This window comes from Ictidomys tridecemlineatus, chromosome 11 (assembly GCF_052094955.1).
Source record: "Ictidomys tridecemlineatus isolate mIctTri1 chromosome 11, mIctTri1.hap1, whole genome shotgun sequence".
NCBI classification, from domain to species: domain Eukaryota; kingdom Metazoa; phylum Chordata; class Mammalia; order Rodentia; family Sciuridae; genus Ictidomys; species Ictidomys tridecemlineatus.
Genome location: NC_135487.1, coordinates 46291542 through 46313412, shown reverse-complemented (window position 1 = coordinate 46313412; position 21871 = coordinate 46291542).

The window sequence follows — 21871 nt, the reverse complement described above, 5'->3', positions numbered from 1 at the left end:
GAAACTATAGAACTCAATACCACAATCAATAACCTAGACTTAACTGACATATATAGAATATATCAACCATCATCAAATGGATATACTTTTTTCTCAGCAGCACATGGATCCTTCTCAAAAATAGACCATATATTATGCCACAGGGCAACCCTCAGTAAATATAAAGGGGTGGAGATAATACCATGCATTTTATCTGATCATAATGGAATGAAACTGGAAATCAATGATAAAAGAAGGAAGGAAAAATCCTACATCACATGGAAAATGAACAATATGTTACTGAATGATCAATGGGTTACAGAAGACATAAAGGAGGAAATCAAAAAATTCTTAGAGATAAATGAAAATACAGACACAACATATCGGAATCTATGGGACACAATGAAAGCAGTTTTAAGAGGAAAATTCATCGCCTGGTGGTCATTCCTCAAAAAAAGAAAAAACCAACAAATAAATGAGCTCACACTTCATCTCAAAGCCCTAGAAAAGGAAGAGCAAAACAACAGCAAATGTAGCAGAAGGCAAGAAATAATTAAAATCAGAGCGGAAATTAATGAAATTGAAACAAAAGAAACTATTGAAAAAATTAACAAAACTAAAAGTTGGTTCTTTGAAAAAATAAATAAGATCGACAGACCTTTAGCCATGCTAACAAAGAGAAGAAGAGAGAGAACTCAAATTACTAACATACGGGATGAAAAAGGCAATATTACAACAGATGCTACAGAAATACAGAAGACAATTAGAAATTATTTTGAAAACCTATATTCCAATAAAATAGAAGATAGTGAAGACATCGATAAATTTCTTAAGTCATATGATTTGCCCAGACTGAGTCAGGAGGATACACACAATTTGAACAGACCAATATCAATGGATGAAATTGAAGAAGCCATCAAAAGACTACCAACTAAGAAAAGCCCAGGACCGGATGGGTATACAGTGGAGTTTTACAAAACCTTTAAAGAAGAATTAATACCAATACTTTTCAAGTTATTTCAGGAAATAGAAAAAGAGGGAGCTCTTCCAAATTCATTCTATGAGGCCAACATCACCCTGATTCCGAAACCAGACAAAGACACCTCAAAGAAAGAAAACTACAGACCAATATCTCTAATCAACCTAGATGCAAAAATCCTCAATAAAATTCTGGCGAATCGAATACAAAAACACATCAAAAAAATTGTGCACCATGATCAAGTAGGATTCATCCCTGGTATGCAAGGCTGGATCAATATACGGAAATCAATAAATGTTATTCACCACATCAATAGACTTAAAGATAAGAACCATATGATCATCTCAATAGACGCAGAGAAAGCATTCGACAAAGTACAGCATCCCTTTATGTTCAAAACTCTAGAAAAACTAGGGATAACAGGAACATACCTTGACATTGTAAAAGCTATCTATGCTAAGCCTCAGGCTAGCATCATTCTGAATGGACAAAAGTTGAAGGCATTCCCTCTAAAATCTGGAACAAGACAGGGATGCCCTCTATCACCACTTCTATTCAATATAGTTCTCGAAACACTGGCCAGAGCAATTAGACAGACGAAAGAAATTAAAGGCATAAAAATAGGCAAAGAAGAACTTAAATTATCACTATTTGCAGATGACATGATTCTATACCTAGAAGACCCAAAAGGGTCTACAAAGAAACTACTAGAACTAATAAATGAATTCAGCAAAGTGGCAGGATATAAAATCAACACGCATAAATCAAAGGCATTTCTGTATATCAGCGACAAAACTTCTGAAACGGAAATGAGGAAAAACACTCCATTCACAATATCCTCCAAAAAAATAAAATACTTGGGAATCAACCTAACAAAAGAGGTGAAAGATTTATACAATGAAAACTACAGAACCCTAAAAAGAGAAGTAGAAGAAGATCTTAGAAGATGGAAAAATATACCCTGTTCATGGATAGGCAGAACTAACATTATCAAAATGGCGATATTACCAAAAGTTCTCTATAGGTTTAATGCAATGCCAATCAAAATCCCAATGGCATTTCTTGAAGAAATAGATAAAGCAATCATGAAATTCATATGGAAAAATAAAAGACCCAGAATAGCAAAAGCAATTTTAAGCAGGAAGTGTGAATCAGGCGGTATAGCGATACCAGATTTCAAACTATATTACAGAGCAATAGTGACAAAAACAGCATGGTACTGGTACCAAAACAGGCGAGTGGACCAATGGTATAGAATAGAGGACACAGAGACTAATCCACAAAGTTACAACTATCTTATATTTGATAAAGGGGCTATAAGCATGCAATGGAGGAAGGATAGCATCTTCAACAAAAGGTGTTGGGAAAACTGGAAATCCATATGCAACAAAATGAAACTAAATCCCTTCCTCTCGCCATGCACAAAAGTTAACTCTAAATGGATCAAGGAGCTTCATATCAAATCAGAGACTCTGCATCTGATAGAAGAAAAAGTTGGCTCCGATCTACATATTGTGGGGTCGGGCTCCAAATTCCTTAATAGGACACCCATAGCACAAGAGTTAATAACAAGAATCAACAAATGGGACTTACTTAAACTAAAAAGTTTTTTCTCAGCAAGAGAAACAATAAGAGAGGTAAATAGGGAGCCTACATCCTGGGAACAAATTTTTACTCCTCACACTTCAGATAGAGCCCTAATATCCAGAATATACAAAGAACTCAAAAAATTAGACAATAAGATAACAAATAACCCAATCAACAAATGGGCCAAGGATCTGAACAGACACTTCTCAGAGGAGGATATACAATCAATTAACAAGTACATGAAAAAATGCTCACCATCTCTAGCAGTCAGAGAAATGCAAATCAAAACCACCCTAAGATACCATCTCACTCCAGTAAGATTGGCAGCCACTATGAAGTCAAACAACAACAAGTGCTGGCGAGGATGTGGAGAAAAGGGTACTCTTGTACATTGCTGGTGGGACTGCAAATTGGTGCGGCCAATTTGGAAAGCAGTTTGGAGATTCCTGGGAAAGCTGGGAATGGAACCACCATTTGACCCTGGTATTGCCCTTCTGGGACTATTCCCTGAAGACCTTAAAAGATTGTACTACAGGGATACTGCCACATCGATGTTCATAGCAGCACAATTCACAATAGCTAGACTGTGGAACCAACCCAGATGCCCTTCAATAGATGAATGGATAAAAAAAATGTGGCATCTATACACAATGGAGTACTATGCAGCAATAAAAAATGATAAAATCATAGAATTTGCAGGGAAATGGATGGCACTAGAGCAGATTATGCTTAGTGAAGCTAGCCAATCCCTAAAAAACAAATACCAAATGTCTTCTTTGATATAATGAGAGCAACTATGAACAGAGCAAGGAGGAAGAGCAGGAAGAAAAGACTAACATTTAACAGAGTCATGAGATAGGAGGGAAAGGGAGAGAAAAGGGAAATTGCATGGAAATGAAGGGAGACCCTCATTGCTATACAAAATTACATATAAGAGGTTGTGAGGGGAATGGGAAAATAAACAAGGAGAGTAATGAATTACAGTAGATGGGGTAGAGAGAGAAGAAGGGAGGGGAGGGGAGGGGGGATAGTAGGGGATAGGAAAGGTAGCAGAATACAACAATTACTAATTGGGCATTATGTAAAATTGTGGATGTGTAACAGTCGTGATTCTGCAATCTGCATTTGGGGTAAAATTGGGAGTTCATAACCCACTTCAATCTAATGTATGAAATATGATATGTCAAGAGCTTTGTAATGTTGTGAACAACCAATAAAAAAAATAAAAAATTAAAAAAAATATTCCAAGAAGTCCACAGCATCTGGAGCACTACCACTTTCCTCAGGTACAACCAGAAGCAGAAATGGGAGGCTTCTCCTAATCCATGTTATTTTTTTAACTTTAATAGCAATATTTCCCATAAGTTTTCCAACTTACTCTCCTTTATTTTTCTTTTCAGCATGATTTTACTATATACTGCTTTTCCAGGAAATATAACCACCATTTACATTGTACTGTAAGTAGATTTTGGTTTTCCAGAACTTTATCAAGCTTTCATCACCGCTTTTGAAAAACACAGAGATGGAGGTAATACCACTCATAAAAATTGCCAATATAGCTTACCTGTTTCAGTGTGCACTCATACCTATCACATTCATAGTGCAACCATGCATTGCTATAAGCAAATGACTATTAAAAGTTCAAAGAAATGCCTGGAAAGCAATTAGACATTAAAGGGCATAATATTTTATTATAAATGACTTTTACTTATTCATTAAGTTATGATTACAACATTATACATGTTTATGGGAATGTAGGTTATAATATCTGTTCTTAAATTTAGAGTAATAAAAGTTTATAAAATATTTGTTAAGGAATTTCTGATGGAAATTAGAAGGACTGCCATAATTCCTCACACAGTTTGTCATTTCAAGAATATATTGCATTTTCTCATATCTGAGAGACATTACAGATCTACTGTTTCTGTCCAGAATGCCCTCTCCTGCTTGTCTGCCAGATAGACTCCTTTCTTGACTATGTTCTGTTTTCTAGTGTAACTGTATGGCTGCTCAATAGGACTTGTCACATGGCATCAAAATCATGTGAGTGTCCATCTCTTTATTGGTTTCCTATGGCTGCTATCACCAATTGCCACAAAGTTTGTGGTTTCAAACAGCACAAACCCATCCTAATAGTTCTATACTTCAGAAGACTGAGGTGGGGTTCACCAGGCTAAAATGAAGATGGCAACAGGACTGGCTCCACCATAGAGGCTCCAGGGAGAATTCACATCCTTCTCTTTCCAGCTTTTAGAAGTTGCCTACATTCTTAGTCTCATGGTAGTCTGATTCTTCCTTCTCTAAAACCAATCATGTTGCAACTCTTTTTTTTTGTCTTTCCCCTCCATAGTTAGTGTCTTTCTCTCTGCCTCTGACTTTCCTTCCTTTCATTTCAAGATTCTTGTGTTTATTTTGCATCCTCCTGAATCATTCAGGGACGTTTTAATACCATCTGCAACCTTCATTTCCTTCCATGTGATATTCAGGGCTTCTAAGGATTAGAATGTGAGCACCTTTGGGACATCTGATTCTGCCTACAGCAGTTTCCTTCTCTTGACTGGGAACTCCTTTGTTGGAGAGTTTGTTGAATTTACTCTTTGCATTCCCAGCACCTATCATAATTGTTGGCATATAGTAGATGACACCTAATAATGTAGCCAAACTGATGACTGACTTAATGAATGCATGTAGATGAAATTAAGTGTTGTGACATGAAAGCTGAGATTTCAAAAGTTAACCTATATTAAAATGGGTGGATGAGTAATTTAGCTTTGAGAGATGGATAGATAGTATGCAATAAAAGTAAGTGTAGCAAAATGTTAATTATATAACATAAGTGACAGGAATATGGGTGGTCACCGTAAAATATTTTTAGCTTTCCTGTATGTTTGAAACCTTTAATAACAAGATGTTGAGGAAAATGTTAAACTAGGTCTTAGCATACTAAACTAACTCCATTAAAAAAAATGTTGAGAGATGGATAAGTTTAGTGAGAATCTTCCTGCCAATTAGCTACGAGGTTAAGTTAGAGATCAAGACAATCTGTCCTTTTCACGTTTCTGATGCACTTGATCCTTTTCTGGAAAGAACTATGCAATATGATCAGCACTCCATTTGGAGGTGCTTATGTGCAGAAGGAGCAGTTGCTGCAACAAGCCTGCTGATAAGAAGCCTGCCAGCTAGTCCCAGCAATCTGGGTTATTGCCGATCTTGCGCTGTAAAGCAGCAGGTGTCTCTTGTCTGAAGTCTTTGGGGAGCCCTATGGTTACTGTGCATTACAGAGGATGGATTCTATCCAGTTATGTACATGATACTCAGATGGAAAGAGAATGAGTGGGAAGTGAGGTCAGAGATTTTCAAATCCAATTATGGACATTAAATTTTATGGTTTGTTTATGACCATGTCTAAGAAAAGTAAATGAACTCTTTGGCAAAGAATAAACCAGTAATTACTTCAGTTAGTCATTTAACAAGCATTCTCACTGAGCACCCACCACGGACCAGACCCTGCTAGATATTATGATATATAAATAGATAAATGAGCAGACAGATGTTTGGTGTAGGCCACCCACTCTAACCTCCAGGGATCTCTCAAGGCTTAGAGTTCTTCTCCACACCCTAGGAACTCTGTTATAGTTCAAGGACAAAATAAGACATTTTAAGGAACATTGGGGTCACCATAGAGAGGTATACACCTTGAGATAAAAGCACTGCTGCACCTGGATCTCCTCACAGTTCACCCACTTCTCTGTCAGACTAGGGTCATGCTAAGATGGAGTCTGGAAGTGGCATCTTCAGAACCATGTTTGCCTTTGGAAGGCCAATGTAACAGGAGAGTCAGAGGAATGCCCAGAATGGATGGTTTATACCAGTTCTACTCTAGGTCTAGGACAAGGGTGGGTGGAGTGACACAAAGAGGGATAGAAAAGGAATAAAAGAGCTTCATTAATTTAGATCAGCTTTGGCAAGTAGAGGACCACATAAGGATGCTGGCTGAGCATGGGGCTAGCACTAAGAGGAAGCATCTTTCCTGATATATGAGGATATATGCTTATATAGGTAGACATTCCTCACAGACTAAACTGAATCTCTATGGAGGTAAACATCTTACCAAGAGGCAGAATTAAGAATCTTCCACAGAAGACAGATCTTACACTTGGCTCAAGGAGCTTAGGTTTTAAAAGGTAACACAGGCACCCTCACAATGACTAATCATGCCTTTTAACCTGCTGTGTAATATGCTATTTTATATGCTTATCTCTCCTCTACCAGTTTTTGAGCCATTAAAATCAGGGATTATTCTTTATTCCCTGGTTCCTTGTATAGTGTCAATTTGTTCATTGGTAAATATTTTTTAATTAAAGAAATTATTATTGAGGACGTAATTAAGGTTAAATGAAGTCATAGGAGCAAGATTCTGATAGAGTAAGATTATTTTCCTCAAGAAGAAACATCCCTGAGTTCTCTCCCTCTCGCAGCCCCAACTCCCCATGCTCTGTCACTGAGGAAAGACCGCGTGATGACATAGCTATAAGGTGGCCATCTTCCAATCAGGAAGAGAGGCTTTACTCAAGGCAGATTCATCTGGAATCTTGATTTTGAAATTAGAATCTTCAGAACTGTAAGAAAATAAATTCTGGTTGTTTAAGCCGCCTAGTTTATGGTACTTTATTATGGTAGTCAGAGTTGACTAATACAGTATTGCTATCAAAGTACAGAAAATGTGAGAGCTCTTAAAAGGATAAAGGCGTCGCTTTCAGCTGAGGAAGGGAGGATCATATCAATGAGGCAGCACACTGGACAGCCTCAAAGCAAAGGAGATGCAGTTTCCAGAAGAAGGACATGATGTGAAAAGGCTGATGGAGAGGAAGGGTGGAAAGTCAAGAAGGAGATAACATGTATGAACGTGGGGTTTGAGAATTTAAATATTGGGGGATAACCTAATATCCCACTAGAGTTTTTGAGTTTATTTTCACAAGCCTCAGAAAGAACAATCACAACTTGAGCAGCACTACTAATGTGATCAGAAAAATGCTTTGAGAGAAACAGTTTCAATATCCAGGTTTCCTTTCTGAGAGTGACTGACATCAGGCATGACCTCACTGTTGACAGTCCCAGTAGGATAATTCTATCTTCTGTATAATACATCAGCCCCCCAAATTCATATGTGATACTCCCATAGCTACAGGGATTCATTCCTGCCTGACATCACTTCTAGCACAAGAGGTTACATTGGGGCCAGCTCCTATCCAAGCAGTTTATCAACCCCAGGTCACGGGGAAGCCATTGCAGGAGGAAACAGTAGCTCAGGAGCCTCCCTGAACTTACCACTGGATTTATTTCCAATACTTTTGTAATCTCTTCCTTAGAGCAGTAAATTCTGAGCTCACAGGGCTTTGCATTTAATTCCAGTATTTGGATCCTGAGAGCTTTTAATACCTGTGGACTTGGCTGTTGCAGAGAGTAAAATGCATCCCCATTAATCAGAACTGGACTGAGTCATGTTACAAAACCACAGATTTCTACAAGAAAATTAAAAGGCAATATCATTTCACTTCTGCTAAATGTTTTCTTATGATTCAAGGGGAAAATTGGGACACTCTATATTGTGTCCAGTGATGCTGCCAAAAATATATCACCCAAAGACACGACAAATGAATGTATAAATAGGAATTGCTCAGAAGGAGTTAGTCATAAATCACTGAATGAGCCGGAACCCAGGCTGCTTCTTTGTGTGTGTGTGTGCATTACTTAAAATGGGAAACCTTATTGGTGACTTTAAGAAAAACTATTTGATTTTTGTACAGCTGCATTAGAAAGTTGTGGGAAATAGGGAAGTCTAATTTCTCTAGGTGAAACCAAAGGCAAGAAATAAGAATTTTCTGGTGAGTCCAGGATTATAGAAACTACTTTAAAAAATGGGATGGTGTTTGTTGAAGAACCGCAATAGTGTGGTTTCTGGAATCCTGAGTTTTTATCTTGAACATTTAGAAATTTGGGGTATGGTGATGGGCTGGCTTTGGGTCAAAAATGCACTATAATAAATTAAACTGAGGCAGCAGCAGCAAAAATTATGGAACTTTTTCTGCTGGGCTCCTGTAATTCTTTCAGAGTACTTCAAGAAAACCTCTCTTACCATTTTAAAAGAAACTGCTTTTTGATGTTTGGAGTTATGTTAGGACACTTTTTTTTTTTTACGAGAAATAAGAAACAGAGTTCTGTTTATTAAAGTAGAAACTGGAGAATTATAACAAAAAGGCTCTAAGACCTTCATGAATATAAGTGATAAGCATTTTAATAAAATTGCTGATGTGGTTAATGCTAAATGGGTATTTAAATTTTCTCTTAACATATGATATTCTTATTATGATAGTTACAGTTTTGGTTAGAAGTGATAAATTTCCTTTTGTTTAAGAAGAAAGTGGTTGAGATTGCTATTTTCATTTTCAGAATACCTACAAAGAGGTTTGGAGGGGAATCAGTCAGTTACTTCATGGACCCCAATACTACTAATTCCTTAGAAGCCAGTCAGGAGTTGGCTGAAAAGGCCTGAGTTGTCAAATAGATAGCCAAACTGCTATGAATTCTCAATGGCCCATTTCTTGAGTTGTTCTTTGCCATGTAACCAACCACCACAAAAGTTATTGGCTTAAAATACTCATTGTTTACTGGTTCACGATGCCGTGGGGTTGGCAATTTGGCCTGGGCTCAGCTGAGCGGTTCTTCTGCAGATCCTACCTAGGGCTCAGTCATGTGGTTGTGGACAGATAGAGGGCTGATCTGGGACTTTTGGTTCAGATGGTCTCACTCACACATCTGGAGTAAGGATAATATGGTCAATTGGACCTTATTTCTCTGACATCTAGCAGGCTGTCCCTGGCCATTTCTCATGGTGACTAGGTTCCAGAAACAGCCAGTTGGAGCAATTTTAGTGTGCAAGCTATCTCTTGAGACTCTACTTTCATCATGTCTATCCATATCTTATTGTCCAGAGAAAGTCACAAGGCCAATCCAAGATTCACGGGATGGAAAAACGAGACTCCAAACAAAGTGGGATGGCTCTTCCTCTTTATGTGTTGGTAGAAAACAATATTGGCAATCTTAAGGGCTGAACTGTTGAAGAAAGGAATTAAAAAAGATTGTAGGAAGAGAGGGTGGGAAGAGAGAGTGTGTGGGTTTTTTTCCCCCATCAATCTATCATATTCAACTTTTTCTTTAATGATATGATCACAGTGGTGGATACAAATTGTAGCTTGTGGCTTAGGAATGCACCTTAGCCACTCTGTACCCATTTCCTTGTTGCCTCAAGGGACTAAGAATAATAAATATCTCACAGGTTTATTTTGAGAATTAAATGAGTTAGTTTTTGTAAGGTTTGAAACAATGTCTGTAATGGAGTATAAACTAAATAAATTGTAGCTGTTAGCACTCGTCTTAAAATTCTGTACTAGTGCTATAATAAATGATCACAGACTTAGTGGCTTTAAAAACATATTTATTAGTTTAATATTCTTGACATTACTGAGTGACCTCTGGGTTTCACTGAGCTAGAATCAATATGTCTGTGTCAATCTGTTTCTTTAGCCTTTTTTTATTTGTGTGTGTGATGCTGGGGTTGAACTCAGGACCTTGTGCATGTGAGGCACACACTCTACCAACTGAGCCACATCCCCAGCCCTTCTTTAGCTTTTAAGCTTCTAGAAGCTGTATGCATTCTTTGGCTCCTGGGGCCTTCTTTCATCTTCAGAGTCATTAATGGCTACTGGAGTCTCTCTCATATCATATCACTCTAACCTCTGCTCCTAATATGTTATTACATATTCTACTCTGACTTCTTCTTTTGCTATAAGAAACCCTGTGATTACATGGAGCCTACCTGAATAATCCTGGCTAATCTCCTTATCACAACTGCCTTGATTTAATCACACCTGCAAAAATCTCTTTTTCTGTGTCAAGTAACATAACCACAGGTTCTGGAGGTTAAAATGCAGACATGTTTAGGGAGACATTATTCCATCTGTACTGAAAATTCTCTATCCTAGGAACTGAGTCATTCATTATGAAGTAAAATATGTTAAAAACAGATAATAAGTCCTTGCTTAACTGTGCTCTTCAGGGAAAGGTTCTAATACCAATGTAGAAATTCTATTTTCTATGGTGGTGATAGTATCTTTTTCTACTCTAAACTGCCAAGAGAAGAAGCAGTTATTTTGAGTCATGAAGCAAAAATGGTTACCTACTACCTATCAGAGTGTGATAAAGAATATGCCATATGTTCACCAAACCCAACTTATTTTTCTGTGGGCATTCAGCTTCATATACTTCCATTGTACCTCCTCTCTATGTAATCTTGAGGCAAATTATCACAACGAAATGAGTGGCAGTGTTCTATGTCACATCTAGGATGAAGCAGCTAAGAAAGAGCAGGTGTGCATTCCACATGGCAGCTTCTCTGTTGGGTGACTTCATATGGGGATTCACAGAAATTTGAGACTCTAGGGATTATGAAAAGAGCAAAAAATAGAAAGATCATTGGACCCTAAGTGACTGCATAATAGAGAGCCCCATCTTCCTGTTGTTAAGGCACTGAACTTTGTGCTTGCTTCTTCAGCAATTGGCCAACTATGACTAATTAATATAAGAAGTTACCCAACCACTGGTCTTCAGAAGAAACTCTCTATCCTCAGCCCTGTCCCATTGTGCCTCATCGTGTCTACATCCTTTTCTTCTCACTCCTGGACTGCAAGCCAAGACTTCAAATACTGAGAAAAGGTGGTGGCTATTGATCTTATCATGCTTTGAGCCAGAAAAGTTTTACAGCATTACAGAACTGAAAAGCCCAAGAGTCTATGAGTAACTGTCTCATCTTGTATCCTTATTGAACAGATGAGGAAGCTTAGGCCAATAGAGTGTCAGTGATTTTTCCAGATTTCTTTTACTGTGATTCAGTGGTGGAACTGAGATTTGAATTAAATGCAACCCTGAGAGATGAGCACAGCACAACATCTAGCAGGCAAGGGGCTCTGTGAGAATGCACAAAGGTCTACTCACCTTCAATGTCCAGTTCAGTGCCACATTCTCCATGGAGCCTCCCTGGAAATCTCTCATTTCAAATTCATCTTTCCCATCCTTTCTCCTGAAAGATGATAGTGATCTTCCATATAGCATTTAATAAAAATCTGCCTAAAATGTTAATTTGCATGCAACTATCTAGGGGTGACAAATAGATTTGATTTCTCATATCACACTTGATTGATTGGTAGTAATGTTGGATCATAATAGTGAAATAGAATATGAGATCTTATCCAGCTCAGTGGAGAAGAATGCCACAATTACTGTTTGCCATGGGAAAAAGAATAGAAAATAATAATACCCACATCATATGTTTACCAATACCAGCTGTTGTTTATTATACTAGAAACTTCCTTAGAACTGAGGAATATGGCTTTTCTTTTTGACATCCTTCACAGTACAAAGAAGTGTATCTTGTATATAATAAATATATGTTTTAAAATATTTGCTAAATGAGACAATAAAATTCACAGAATATTGACTCTGTCTCAAAACCTTAAGCGTACATTTGCTCTTCACCCACTTACTTTTCTTCTTTCTAAACATTAAAAAAATTATTTGAGAAGTGTTTTAAGTTTTGGGTCAACTTACATTTAACAACTAATCTATTTGGAAATACTTACTTCAAACTATTAACTCTCCTAAAAATCAACTCATACAAAAAAGATATTCAAATTAGCATATTCCTTCTACAAGAATTAGTGACTGAATGTTGCCACATTGTGCCGGGTAGGAACTTATGCCTGTTAAATGATAACAGATTCACTAACTAATGTACTTGGATAAACTGTATCTTAAAAAGAAATAAAGAGTACAAAATAGACAAAAGAAAGCAGTAGGTAGAAAAGAGAATGTAAAGATACCAATTAATGCTGCTTTCAATGGAAATGAAGAAATTCAAACAAAAAAATGTCATACTATCATTGACATCAATAAGCTGGATGTACTATCTGATATTTGTTTAAAAAAATCAAAACATATGAACTTTTTACCATAGTATCAAATTTACATGCTTTCTTGATGAAGTAAAAATTATGGGTGAGGCGTTCTCTCTAAATAAATGGCAAAGAGAGGAACTGACTTGTGGTCCCAGGGCATAGAGGAATGCAGTATAATGGCACAGCCACTGGCCATATAGGAGCAGGAGTAGGAACTACACTGCATCATCAAGATGTTCAAAATTTTAACTGATGCTTTAGCACTGAGATTTAACTTTTGTATCTGTCTTTGAAGCCTGGATCCATATATCCATTTTCGTACTCCAAATCTGGTACTCAAGGCATGTGAGCAAATGACACTGGCTTTGGTCCTCCATTAATATCCCCTTTATCATCTCCCACTACATGCCCTTGGCAGCTAAATTGGACTGCTTAGCGTTAACTCATCCTGCCCCATCAGGAGACCTTTTTATCTCTATTGCTATGCCTCTACTTTTCATATCAGATCACCAAGCTGCCTGTTACACAGGCACAAAGTCACGTGCTTATCTTTATCTCTTTCTTCTTCTGGTTTCACATCCTTTTAGAAGCTCTTACTGCTTGCTCATCCTACCTCCACAGTGTAAGGGCAGTGTCTCTGGAAATCATCAGGTTGAAATTCCAGACCTAGTTCTGCCTCTCAAGAAGTATGGGACTTCGCACAACTTATATCTCTAGGCTTTAGTTTTTGAACCTATGGAAGGGAGAGAATACTTCATGGATTATCTAAGTTTTCAATGATTTAATGAATACAAAGCGCTAAGTGCTGTGTCTTTTAGAAGTTTAAATAGACTGGTCATTGCTGTCATTGTATGCACTTGCATATTGATAATGCTAGCATCATCCTGCCTGCCCTCTCTCCTCATCACCATTACCTTTCAGGACCTCAGAACCTCTTTCCCTGGATCTTACAAGCACCCTCTTCTCTGTTTTCCCTGCCTTCAGCCTATGGCACCGATGCACTTCTCATCAGTTTCCATTGCTGTCTTGCTAGAGCTTAGCTCTGATGAACATCATCTGCCTTCACAAAGCTCCTGAGATTATGCACTTTCATGCTGCCTGTTCCTAGGCTTATTAGATTCTCCCCCCAAAAAGGAAAGGAAATTCCATGGAAGACCATACTTCTTTGCACTGTGTACTGCCTCCACAATCTTCACTTAGAGTCTTCAAATATTTGAAAAATAAAAGAGTTATATTCAAGGTCAAGTTTTAGGCTCTTGACAGGAATGGAGAATAACCCAAAGTTTAAAAAATATATATACACACATATATATTTATGATTTATATTTATGTATATATGTATAATTTATATTTATGATTATATTTATGATTTTAGTGCCATTCTCCCTATATCTTTTAGGAGATCCAGACAACATTGAAATATATGAATATATTTGTATATATATATATATTATATACATATATACATACACCTTCTACAAAGGGTGGAAGTGTGTGTGTGTGTGTGTGTGTGTGTGTGTGTGTGTGTGTGTGTGAGAGAGAGAGAGAGAGAGAGAGAGAGAGAGAGAAGAGAGGGAGGGAATACATTTGGGAGTGGTGATGATAAACTGCCCATTAAAAATTGGCCTCTCGTCTTTGGTGCATTCTCCATGCACTGCTCCCATGAGATTCCATGGGTCAAGGCAGAGAACTTGGTTATAATCTTAGACTAGAGCCAAAAATATACTCAAATCGAAGTGACAAGGGCAGGTTTGTAGGCCAAAGCCCTATAGTAATAAATAATTTGAATTTCAACGGTGGTAAGCAGGTTCTGAACCCTATTATAACTCTTTCAAGTGTCTTCTCTGCTGGCAGTAACTAGTTGAGGGATTCATAATTCTGAAAACCTAGTCAGATAGCTTTATGATTTATCTCAAAAAATGAAGATTTTTTTCTTACTTCAATTCAGAGAGGAGTCCTGGAGTATTCCCTCTTTGACAGGCATAACACATGGCTCAGCATGTAAAGATAAGTAGGGTTCAATTTGCTCTTGAAGCATTAAAGCTTATAGGAGAAATGGACACATAAATAAGGAAGATGCATCATGAAAAGTATTGTAAGAGAGGAATATGTAAATTTGTATGGAATATATATATATATATATACACATATATATGTGAAAGCATATATATATGTGTGTATATATACATGAAAGCAATTAATTCTGTCTAGGAGGAAGTTATAATTTCTGGGAAAATGAATTTGAATGAATGAAGAGAGGGGCATAAAAATGCAGAGGGTCTAAACCTGGAAGAGGCCTGCATGTGGGGATGGCATCCTTGGAGCAAAGTGGTACAGGGAAAGAGGTTGGTTAAAAATTAAATTGGAATAGTGAATTCACTGAGCCAGATTGGTATGCATTGTATGTGAGTTTCTATTTTTAATTCTGCGGCCTTGGGTGGGCTGTCTGCCCTGAAGAACTCTGCTGCTATCTATGCAACTTTTTCACAATTTTTACATAGGAAATTATGTAGTAAATCTATATCTTAGAAATATAATATTGGTGGCACAGTGAGCCTCTATTGAGAAACCACTTAGAAGATTTTTGCACTAAGAGATAAAGTGATGAAGACTGGGTTAAAGGAATTAATAGTGGGTAATAAGAAGGTAGATGGTGTGGCAGACATGTTATTCATATTATTGCAAAGACTTGATCATTGATTGGTTGTGACAATGATGTCAAAGAAAACTGTAAAATTTTTAAATGTGGGAAGTGCGTGGATAGAGATAAATTAAACTACCTAGAAAAGGCACATTGATAAGCAGTGTTTAGGAAAGAAGATGATGATTGTGTGTAAAGTGAATTTTTTTAAGTAAGCTTTTGTATATTGGCAGGCAATAGGAAGTAGAAAATATGGAAACAGGTTATGACTTGGAATATAGATTTGTCATATAGGTGGTCAGCATGGCAGAAATTTTGAAAGAACATCAGTGATGGTCTTCAGTTGAGGTAGAGAGCGTAAGAAAAGAAGAGTTTGGATCAGAACTCTTAGAAATTCCACCTTTCAAGGTGGACATTCTTTCTTTGAACATTTTCTTTGCACCTTCAGTCTAGAATTGCAGCCTCTACTTTTTGCATCTCTTCATTGACTTAAAATGCATTTGAATTTCATGCAATATTCTATTTCAAGGAAAAAAATATAGTTATCATTTAAACATTCTGAAAAAAAATCCTTACCTCTTATATAAAAAAAAAAAAAAGGTGTGGACTCTTCTGTGGAAAGTTTGAAAAGAAATATAAACTGAACTGTGATTCCCACACAGACACAGTTTAAATGGGCCCTATCCACAGGCAATACTTTTAAAAATATGTGAATGGTGCCAGGTACAAAGAAATACAGAGTGATTCTTAGCATGCCAAAGGATGGGGACGCCCTCCAGCAATGGCTGCTTCAATTCTCTTGGAAACACCATGAATCTTTGGAGACCTTGAAGAGAAGAAATCCTAGCAGTGGAGGAGAGGGGGCTTATTTAGGAGGAGAGGTGTCTTCTGAAAATTCCAAGGCAGTAAATGGAAGGCATAGATGATGCTCATAAATGAAGATCTCATTATGCACACCTCCCAAGGGATCCAAATTCCCCATGTCATTGTGGCACTGGTACTTGAGCCTGAATTTCAAGTGTCCTATAGTTTGGGGGTCTGAAAGAAGTTGGTAGTCATTTGAAAATGAATGGGATATTTCAAAGAATAGCCAAATATCAAATCCAAAGCAAGCAAATATCCACCCTTTTCTAATGGCTCTGGACAGGGGCACAGGGCAGGAGAGCCGTGTAGCTGTATTTCATATGTCTCTTGCCAAAAACCACAGGCTTTTCTTTCTCGTTTATTTTAAATCATTCTCTCCAAACTCACCTCATAGTTCAGATTGCCAAAACTTTTAAGTTTTAGTGGTCTGCTTTCCCTTTCTCACACCCTTCTCTCAAACATACTGTAATGTTTGATCTATTACCAAAGATTGACCACTGGGAAAATTTGGAAATGGAGGCACTCAGTATTTTGTAACTAGAAGGAAAAGGGATATGTATATGCTGCCTACCAGGAATATCTCTTCTTTTCCTTTGGAATCTCTGTATTTCTAGAGATGTGTGTAAAAGTATAAAGGAAGATGAATAAAGTAACATCCTGAAATTTCAACCATAGTGCTATCATCCCAAAGCAACCATAGTTGCTTATTAGTCATATTTTTTGCAGTTCTTTTAATTTTTGTTTCTAATATAATAGTTTAGGTATGACGGTTATTTCCTTTCTTTATATGTATTTTTCCCAAGGATGTAAAACTACAGAACTGATTATATTCATTTTACTTTCATACCAAGCAGATATTAAATATACCCATTTTGTTTGTCTGAATCTAGAGAAGTTAGAAGACTTATTGTCACACAGCTAATAAATAATCAGTTTGCAATCTGAATATAGGTTTCTTGGCTTATGGTTGGAACTATTCTCAGTATAAAGATAGCTGTAAACTTGTGTTGCTAGGGTTGTTTACAGTTTAAATGGGCTCTATCCACAGGCAAATTTCAAGTGGCATGTTAATGGAAAATGCAGCCTGAACAGGTCAGTATCCACAGGTGTTGCAATTCAGTAATAAAGTTTTGGCTTCCTTGACCCCTGCAAATTTTGTTCCAGAATGTTATTTCAGCTTTTTTTTTTTTTGAAGAATTCATCCAGCCTCTTCAGACCCCCTATTTCCTACCTGTGAGTTGCTGAAATGCTTTCGCTGTCGTAAAATGAATGCAACATTCACACCTCATCTTGCAAATAGGTAGGAACGAGCTAGAGGGCTTTATGAAGAGATGTGTGTTGCTGTTGTTTTATGAGCTGTAATTTGTACGACCTTAATTTTAGATCTTGTTGATTTTTTTTTTCCCAATCTGCTAGTTGAAAATTAGCCATGTTAGACAGTCGGCCTGTTTTAGTTTGATCTTTGTTGTTTGTTTCTTTAACACTCATCTTCCTATAGTTAAAGCAAAATTAAGAATAAATTTCAAACCATAAATAGAATTTACTTATTTATTTTTCAAAAGTAAAAGTGTTTCCAGACCAAGACAGGATATCCTGTTCCAAGTTTCAGTCAAGTCTACATTTTTGTAATTGAGTTATGACTCCGCAGTAGCTGAATTTTATGATAGGAAATTCAGAAACCACCCTCCCAATATTATATATCATGCATATATTTTTTCAGGAAAAAAAAGTTAATTGCCTATTTCCTTCCCAGAATGTCACTGGGGGTGCTCAGCATCACTCATTACGATTGTTGAAAACCACTGATGAGACCATAAGCACTTCCAAATCCTTTTCCTGCTTTGGCTCAAGGTTTCTTCATTGAAGATCTCAGTTGCAGCTGGAAATGTGCCTTTCATTATCCCTAATTTGTGTCTACTGGAATAGGTTGGATATCTTGATAGCAAACTCTTTTTGAACAGGATACACTAAAAAAGGGATATCAAGGTAGTTTACCTTTTGGTTTTCTTTTCATTATGAATTCATACTCTAGGTTAGAAATGTCCCAGAGACATAGTTTATTCAAATTCTGTTCTAGGTAAAAATGCATCAGACTGTACCTAAGGTTTGTAACCATTTTGTCTTATTTTTTAAACTTTCTCAACTTAGCTCTATGGCCAAGAGTTTGCATATACAGCTTCAGCAATGTAGTGAGGCTCTAAGCAACTTACTAAACCCCTGTCTTAAAATTTAAAAATAAAATAAAAAAGCTGGGAATGTGGCTCAGTGGCTAGGCACCCTGAGTTCAATCTCTAATAGCAAAAAAAAAAAAAGAATCTTGCACATAAATTCATAGATGACAAATAATATACATAAATTGGCAACAAAGCTCAATTTTTATAATCAGAAAAAATGATTCTTTATTGTAGAATATTTGTAAAATATTTTTAAAATTTCATAATCCTAGCATCCATAAAATTCTGCTAATATTTTTTGTATTTACTTCTGGTTTTTGTATGTGCTTGTATTGTATGTGTCCATAAATTACTGCATATAAATTTTTATACTCTTGTTTTTTGCATAAGAGTATCAGATAAGAGTTTTAATCTCTAAAATGTGTAAGCCTCATTAAGGATGATTTAGTCAAACACATAATTTACTTCTCTGTTTTCTCATATTGGCTATTGAAGTTGTCTTGAACATTTGAAACTGTAAATGATACTTTGGTAATTTAGAGCTAAATACAGGCTGTCATAATCAGATTTGTTTATGTCAATGAAAAGTCTGACACTCATTGGTATAGCAAAATCACTCAGTTGACAAAGTTCTTTGCTTTTATGTTGCTTTGGTTATTGTCTCTATTAGGGGACAATGGTTAAAAAAATGGTTTTGAAATAAGGATTGTCTTAAATTCTTAACTTGGCTCAGATATTTTTCTTCAATATATAGCTTATGAGACCACAAACAGGTTACCAAGTTCTCTAAGCTTCTGAGCCCTTTTTCACAGTACAGTTAATGATAGCATTTATTTGATAGAGCATTTGTGAATATTAATGTGATAATGTAACAGGGCTTCTAGTTAGGAGTGGTATAAAAGATGATACATACACCACACAGAGCAGCATCACAGGTGCTAAGGAAGGATGAGTACAGGGTCTCAATTGAACAGGGAGGTACTTACATAGAAAAGACAGAGGGTAGAATCAGCTCAGCAAAGTTTACTAGATGGATGGGTAGGAGGTAGTCAGGTGAAGTCAAATGTTTTCCAGAGGGCCCAAGCAATTTCATATGGAGAGGAGTTAGGAAATGCAGGAAAGACAATTCCCTGACATTCTTAGGACTGGCATTCAGGGCAGAGAATAAGTAGGAATACCACGAGCTTTAGTGTCCTCTGGGGGTCAAGGCTCCCAGAAAGAGGACTAATATATATGTGCAAGCTAGGTGGTGCAACCCTTTGATCTCTTCTCATGGTTCTTGTAGAAAACCAGAGATAAATTTTGATCTATAGTCTTAAGGCCCATGAACACTATTATACTTTCAGATTTTGGGGATATTTTCCTAAACGTGATTATTTTTATATGATATGTATGTATATAATTTTGTCTAAATTTTTCCCAGTCTCACATTTTATGGTAGAAGTTTCTATATTCTTATGAATTTTTATATTTTAAAAAATTCTATATTTTAAAAATAATTGCATAATACTCAAATTTAGAGAGTAACCAAAATATTCCTAATCTTTCTCCTGTTCAACTTCTAAATCTGTAGCCACTATTTTGTAAATCTGTTAGTAACGTTATGGAAACATTTTTTTCATTTTTATCATCTGTATTCACATTTTATCTAAAATTCTTAGGTTCGATACTATGGTGTTAATGGGAAAGATGGAAGCAGATGCTTCTGGGGCTCTGCCTTGCATTGCACCTGCTAGATCTTTCATTCTGTTTGTAGCTGAGATTGTCCATTCTGTGAACCACTGAACTGATTTTATGCTGACACTCTATCACCTTTAGGGTATTTTTGATCATTTTTGTCTTTCTTCCCCCAACACCAGGAAGCTGGCAGGAAGCTGTGTACACATGAAGTCCAGCAGTGTAGGGTGATGAACATCCCTGGGGGGCAACCAATGACCAAAGGTTTGTTATAGGTTCATGTGATGATAATTGTGTGCGTGACTTTTTAAAATCTTTTATTATTACATTATGGTTACACATAATAGTGTAGTTCCTTTTGACATATTTACAGATGAATATAACATTTTGCTTCATTTCATTTCCCAGTACTTCCACCTTTCTCTTCTCTCCTCCTTTCCCCTCAATTTCCTTTCTCTACTCCAGTCTTCTCCCTTCTATTTTCATGATATCTCCCTCTTTTATTCCTATATCTCTCGGGCTTCTACATATGACAGAAAACACTTGACTCTTGACTTTGTGAGTCTGGCTTTTTTTACTTAGTATGATGTTCCCCAGTTCAACCCATTTACCAGAAAATGGTATAATTTCATTCTTCTTTGTGGTTGAGTAAAACTTCATTGCTGAATAAAACAATACACACACACACACACACACACACACACACACACACACACCATATTTTCATTATCCATTCATTTGCTGATGGTGCCCATGATTTTGTATAAACAATTCAGTGGTAGCATTTTGTGTGCTTTTGAGGAAGTCCTGGAAGGGTCGATTTCCCATTTCCCACAGTGGTAACCTTGATATTGTATCTCTCATCTTGGCTTGTGTTTTTTCCTTATGTCACTCTTTCTCGTCCCTCATTCTTATTCCCTGGTATGATTTTTCTGATCATAAATTCTTGTCAAACTCTACTTTGAGGGAATCTCAAGCTAAAGAAAACATTAGTAAGGCTCAAAATATCTTTTCCTTACAGAATGGTATTCATTCCTCATAGTTTTATCCTACTGAAATCTGATTTTCTAGCATCCCCTGAGGGTAGAGCTCCTAAACAAAGACAGACTTTGAGTAATATCTGTCCAGTGAATACCATCTTGTTTCACCTGGAAGCAACAGTAATGGTTTGGCTTTTCCAGCTGAGTTGTACCTGAGTTATAAGGACTCTGGAGCTAGGACTGTTAATAGATGAGGAACTTCTCCACCATGTAGACAATGCCTGCAAAGAATCTGTTGCCATATGCCTGGAGTTCAATGCCCTGAAGGAAATAAAACACAGTGCCTTTGCAAGCACAGGGTCTCAGCAAACTGACCTGCCATCTGCTTCAAATTTTAAAATTTTATATCCAACTTCTGGTCCTGCATTAATTCTGGTAACCAGAATCCTACAGAAGGCTGATCAGTTGCTGGAGCCTTACTCCTTTCTCCACATGGTCCAGTTCATTCCAGGTGCTACCTCTTGGCAGAGTTCTGCTTCTGGGATTCCCAGCATGATTTCATCCACACCTTTCTAATCCAGGATTTTTGCTTTTGCTCACCCCTAACTCAGGACCTCTTCTATTGTTGACATCATTTGATTGGAACTGTGGTCAGCTGTATGAAATACATTAGGCCTCAAACTAGAAGATTATCAAAAAGAAGTTGAGAGATAATTCCTAGGAATTTGCTGTACATAAATTGTGCCCATAGTTAACAATACTCTAGTGTATACTTAAAACTTGATAAAAGGGTAGAAAGTACTTTAAGTTTTCATGAAATAATAATAATAATAAGTAATAAAGCAGGAGGAAAATTTGAAGGTGATGGATAGGGTTATAGTGTAGAGTGTGGTAATGGTTTTATGGGTGAAACTAATCTTCACACTCATCCAGTTGTGTATGTTAAATGGGAATCTATTTTTCCATGTTGAAAATACCTC